This window comes from Dromiciops gliroides, chromosome 4, assembly GCF_019393635.1.
Source record: "Dromiciops gliroides isolate mDroGli1 chromosome 4, mDroGli1.pri, whole genome shotgun sequence".
Classification (NCBI taxonomy): domain Eukaryota; kingdom Metazoa; phylum Chordata; class Mammalia; order Microbiotheria; family Microbiotheriidae; genus Dromiciops; species Dromiciops gliroides.
The window spans coordinates 71818261-71824323 of record NC_057864.1 but is presented as its reverse complement, the minus strand read 5'-3'; positions in this window follow the sequence as shown (position 1 = coordinate 71824323).

Genomic DNA, 6063 nt, shown 5'->3' with positions numbered 1-6063 from the left:
CCCCACCCCTTCCAGATGTCGCCCCGGCCAGACTGACCCTGAGGAGGTCCCAGGACAGGCCAGACTGACCCTGAGGAGGTCCCAGGACAGGCCGTGCCTAAGATAAGAACCCAGCGATTCTAAACCCGCCCCAGAAAGACCAGACGGGGGAGGAGGAAGGGGGAGGGGGAGGGACTTCCAGTTGGGTCTCGGCTATCAGGAAACACCGTACTTTGGGGGAGGTTTCGGGGGTGGGGAAGGGCGTGGGGGTGCGGAAGGACGTGCCGCCAGACTCTCAAACTGTCCCTGTCAGTCACTTAGAAGGGCAGCAACAGCTTCAAGCCAAGGTCACACGAGTTCCTGCTGGGGACACTTCTGCCACTCAGGTGGTCTCAGTTTCCAAACTCAGCACACTTGTTGCAGCTCCAGGCCTCCCCGGCAAAACTAGGAGTAAATAGATCTGAGTTCTAGTCCCTGCCCTGAAGCTTCCTAGCGGAGGGGATTTGTGCTAGTGACTCCTCTCAGAGTCTCATCTGTAAACACACTTACCTGGCCCGATGCCAAGGCAATTTGTAAATACAAAGGGTTGTCCAGATGACAGCTAGTGTCCAAGAGGGCCCCCCCCCACACACACACACACAGAGACACAAAGGTCTCAGGGTAATTTAGGAAAGTGGATCTCTATCCAAAGGAAATGTTATTTACTGGGAAAGACTCATTCACAAGCTCCAGAAGAATCCTACATGCCCCAACCCAGTGAAGGAGGCTTGACTTTGGGGGTTCTGCAATCTCTGGAGTCTTCGTGCATCATGTCATTGCTCCCTTCAGTGCAACATACCTTATTAAGCTCTTACTTCGACTAGAGAATTGTCCTACGTGCTGGCAGACATGCAAAATTTAGACAAGACATGGTTTTCTTCCTTCACCACCGGGACTCGTCATCAGGGAGATAAGGAGTAGGGAGGGAGATAGAAGAGGACAGCTAGGTGGGTAGAGCACTGAACTGGTAACCCAGAAGACTCATCTATCAGAGTTCAAATCTTACCTCTGATAACTACGAAGTTACTGAGAACTGACTGATCCCCACACCTACTCCCTTCCCAGGCAAATGAATTGCCTGGGGCTAAGCAATTTTTGTCATTTCCAGACTCACGAAGGACTCCCCCCCACCCAAGCCATTTATCCCCTCCCAACGTTTCCCCACCTTACTCCGGATGGACTTTAAGTTATTATGTAAAAGAGTTCATCTACATTTCTATTTAGAGTTAAGTAGCATCTAAACTTAACTCTGGGGCAGTTCTTTTGTGTCTTTTGTCAAAGGTTCATTTACGCTAAGTAGTTGTAAGTGACTCTGGAGCTATCTTTCGGTTCACTAGGGTTCTGTGTCAGTTTCCCATCTTTGGGTATTCCTAGCCTTTGGCTTTGTGATACCCCTAGCTATAGTTCCAGTGCCCCATTAGATTTAAAGACCTTATTTCTCCTATATTGATTGTTTCCTTAATTTACAGGTTAACATATGGGGGCTCTTTCCAGGATTTGAAGACTGGGGTCTGGTTTTATCCACGGATGATTTTGTAATGGGTCCGTTCTGACAGGTCCCCCAAAAGGGAATGGCTGCCAGTTTCTACGGACCATGTGTGGCCACTCCAACAGGTCCCAAAAGGACGGCTGCCGGATTTTGTTTTGAAATCATTGTCATGGGGTGCAGAGCACCCCAGAAGTTCTCTGGGGCACACCGAGGAATCTTGTCCTTGAGAGGCTAAACCAGAGGATAGATACGCCTAGAGAGATAAGCGGAACCAAATCGGGCTGTTTGGGGCAAACTGCCTCAGTTTACCCAAATAACTCGAGGAGACCACCAAGTCAAGCAGAGACAGATTTATTACATTCCTGCAGGAACGGGCAAACTCAATGACTGAGTCACAATAGCTAATACATGCCTTGACCTTTTTTATAGGAATGTTGGTCAGGGGGGAAGTCCCCATGCACACTAGAGCGAGCTCACAATCTAACATCCAATCCTGTCTCACCCAGGGTGCGTGTTTAGCAATGTATGGAGACATGCATACGTTTTCCAGGAACAAGGGGGGAAAGGGGAAGGGGAACAAGGTCAAACCGAAGGAAGAGGGAACGGGGAGTGACAGTCAGATGTTTCAGATCTCACAGTTCCCACTGACTCCCCTCTCCTGGCCCCTATCTCTAAAGATAGTCAACTTGAATAACAGGAAGAGTCACTCAGGTGTTTCAGCATTGTTTTGTAGTCCTGTTAATTTTAGAAGGATGACAGGGTTAAAATTTATCTTTGGCTATGTTGGGAAATCAAAGAAATAGAATAAAGAATAAAAGAGTAATCCATTGTTGGGACCCTAGAGTCAAGGGGATTCTGCTCTGAGAAAAAGAGACATGTCACTTAACATCTGGTCTCAACTTAATTGCCGCATCCAGTGCTGAGCCTTGTCCTTTCTTCTTGAGTCCCTAGTATTGAATTGGTGGGCAAACTCCCCGACCCATTCAACAGGGACTGGGGTTCTGACACATGATGGATTCCAGATAAAGCTAAGATGTAGTTGACAAGTGGGGAGACTGAGCAGAAGCAAAAATACTGTTAATTGGCAATAAAACTTAAAGGAGACAGTGAGAATTTGACAAGCAATAAACTTTTAAACTAACTATACTGGGGCGGGGCTGGGTATCTTCCATACCCCATCCTCAGAATTTAATCTTACTCAAATCCATAATCATCTGAGCTAGTTTTGGATCCCCACCCTTCATTCTGGTCTCCCTTACCCCTGGGGAGATAAATTTGGGTGTAGCTGTGGCCTTTGTGTCCTGAAGAGAGATCCGTAGCCACCCCTCACCCAATTCCTCCAGTCACTGCCAGTGGGGGATGGTCCTCCCTCACTAAAGGAACTTTCCACAGGCATATGGTCCACCCCCATTAGTCCTCTATAAAAAGTACCTGCTGGTCTCCTGCTCGAGGAGATTGGTACCTCTGAGCCTATCTCCCCATGAGAAGTCCAAGGATTTCTTTTATGGCTTCCCTTCCCTCCCCCCTTCCCTTCCTTTGCCCCTAAATAAACTACCATTTTATTCTAACTGCTTTTGTGTGCAAGAGGGTGTAATTCTTTTTTTTTTTTAGTGAGGCAATTGGGGTTAAGTGACTTGCCCAGGGTCACTCACACAGCTAGTAAGTGTTAAGTGTCTGAGGCCGGATTTGAACTCAAGTACTCCTGACTCCAGGGCCGGTGCTCTATCCACTGAGCCATTTAGCTGCCCCTAGGGTGTAATTCCTTTTTTTTTTTAATAAAGTATTTTATTTTTTTCCTGTTACATGAAAAGCTAGTTCTCAACTTTTGTTTCTACAAGCTTTCCAATTTCAGATTTTTCTCCCTCCCTCCCCTCCCTCCCCTCTCCCCTAGACAGCAGGTAATCTGATATAGGATATATATATATATATGTACACACACATAATAACATTAAACATATTTCTGCATTAGTCATGTTATAAGAGAAAAATCAGGAGGGTGTAATTCTTTAAAGAGGAATTCTTTAAGAACCCCAACCCCTAACCCAAACCCCATACCCCATTTCCCCCATTACATCATGTACTTCATAATTGCAAGTACTTGGAAAAATTAGCAGAATTCAAGTCTGACCCACGACACTGATGGCCACAATGGGATCTCCTTTTTTTTTTTTTTTTTTTTAGTTTACTCTTGATTCTGCCAATCCAAAAGTTAAAGGCCCTGAGTGGGACTTAGCTTTTTTTTCTTTCTCTTTTTCCAATGGCATTTTGAATCAACTAAGCAAGATTCTAAATCTGAACCCTCCTCCCTTTAAAAAAAAAAGGGGGGGGAGAATAGGATTTTTGATAGTGATGTGGGCTGGAATTAGGGGTCAAATTGATTGTGAGTCGTCCCAAAAGAATTACAAGACTCAGTGACTCCGTTTCTCAAGTTTTATTGCAATGCTGTGGGTGACCACAGGGAGAGAACCAGAATATTGGAAAGGTACCTCTCAAATAAGGAAAGGAAAGACAGTTATATTTATAGTATAGATAAACTGATTATCAGTCTCATTATAATAATCTCCACCTTGGGGAGGTACAAGGGAGGGTTTATCCTAATTTGGAGTTCCTGGGGTCCTAAGCCAACCCCCGAGGCAGGTACCTTTTTCAGTGGAGGTGTGTTTTGGGGGTTTAACACGTCATAAGGTGAATCTGGGGACAAATTTGGCCTTTTCTGCCATGTCTCTTTCTGATTCCCATGGCTAGTTTCAAAGTATAATCATTTTTCATTAGAATTTCTATAGGTTGTCTTTTTCCTTTATTATTTTGACCTGACCCATTTTGGTCCATTATGGATGCTGATCACTGTGGGTATGAGAACCTAGGATTTTGACTTGTAAGTTATCCGTTAACTGGGATCTAACTCCCTTTTGGAACTCATATCTGAATTAGAGCTTGGGTCTTAGGTTTTTCTATTAACCCCTTTTTGCCTCCTACATCAATAGGACATTTTGTCCCTCAGAAAAACGTCTAATTTTTTAAAGAAAAAAGAAACCAATTGAGGATAGAGGAGGACTTAATTTGTGCATGCTAAATTATCTTAAGAATCTTTACCATTACTGTTTATTGTTTTTGTATCTGTCCTTGTACAATGTTCTGCATATGTGTTAAAATGTGTGTTTGTGTCCCTTTCTATTCAAGCTAAGCCCTTTATCTTATACTCTCTCTGCCACTCAAAGTAGAATTGTCAGACAGGTAATTTACACAGAGAGGTAGAGAGTGACTATAGCTTGATTTTATTTTTACCTGTTTTTAAGAAATTTGTTAAAATTTTAATTGAGAATTGATCTCCAATATTAGATATTTTAAATTCAGGTTTTTATGAACCCCAAAATTAAGGTTAATTAGGTTCTATTTAAATTTGGGGAACTATCTGGTTTCTCAGTCACCAGTGTTTATCACCAGGTGAAAATTAGTTTATTGATAATAATGGTCTGATATTGAAATGCTAGTAACTGGGCTTCAGATAAAATTGAGAATTTTACCATATGGAAATAGTTCCATTTGTAACTGAATTCTGTTCATCTTATTTTAAGTAAAATATGTCTTTTAAGATGTGTGGTTTTTTTTATTTTTCATTTTTTTGGTGAGGCAATTGGGGTTAAGTGACTTGCCCAGGGTCACACAACTAGTAAGTGTCAATCCTCTGAGGTAAGATTTGAACTCAGGTACTCCTGACTCTAGGACCAGTGCTCTATCCACTGCGCCACCTAGCTGCCCGGATGTGTGGGTTTTAAAAGTTGGTTTATTTTGAGATTTGCATTGAGACAAAGTATTTGGAAAATTTGGATCTGGAAATTTAATTGCATGATCTTAAAGTAAGTTACTTTAGTTTACTGATCTGTAATGTGGGTATTTGATAATTATAGAGTATTCTTTTGGACTATAAATTGTTCTAGATGCAACTGTTAAAAGAATGTCAAATACTTGAAATTGTTTGTTTAGAAATGCAGTATTGGGGGCAGCTAGGTGGCACAGTGGATAAAGCACTGGCCTTGGATTCAGGAGGACCTGAGTTCAAATCCAGTCTCAGACAATTGACACTTACTAGCTGTGTGACCCTGGGCAAGTCACTTAACCCTCATTGCCCCTCACCAAAAAAAAAAAAAAGGATACATTAGAAATGCAGTATTACTGTGAATTTACAAAGAAGTGATCTCAAAGTCAGGAACATCTAGGTTCAAGTTTTTCCTCCAGGATATTCCCTATCTAGGTTTAATGAATGTATGACTGAGAAAATTCACTTGGCTTCTAAGTGTTACTAGCAAGAACAAATTTTAAAATTCTGAAAACTAAAAGTTTCCCTAATATGCCAGAGAAACTTGAATCCTGAATGCTCCTTCCTGTGCTGAAGACTGACATCTTCCTCTGATCTAGTAACTGAGAACCTGAATATGGGATAGGTTGTACCAACTTTTAATAAATGTGTGCTGGGCACAAGGTCCTGGGGTGGGGGGGAGGGGGTACAGAGACAAAAACAAAACAGCCCTTGCCATCAGGGACCTTAGGTTCTCTCT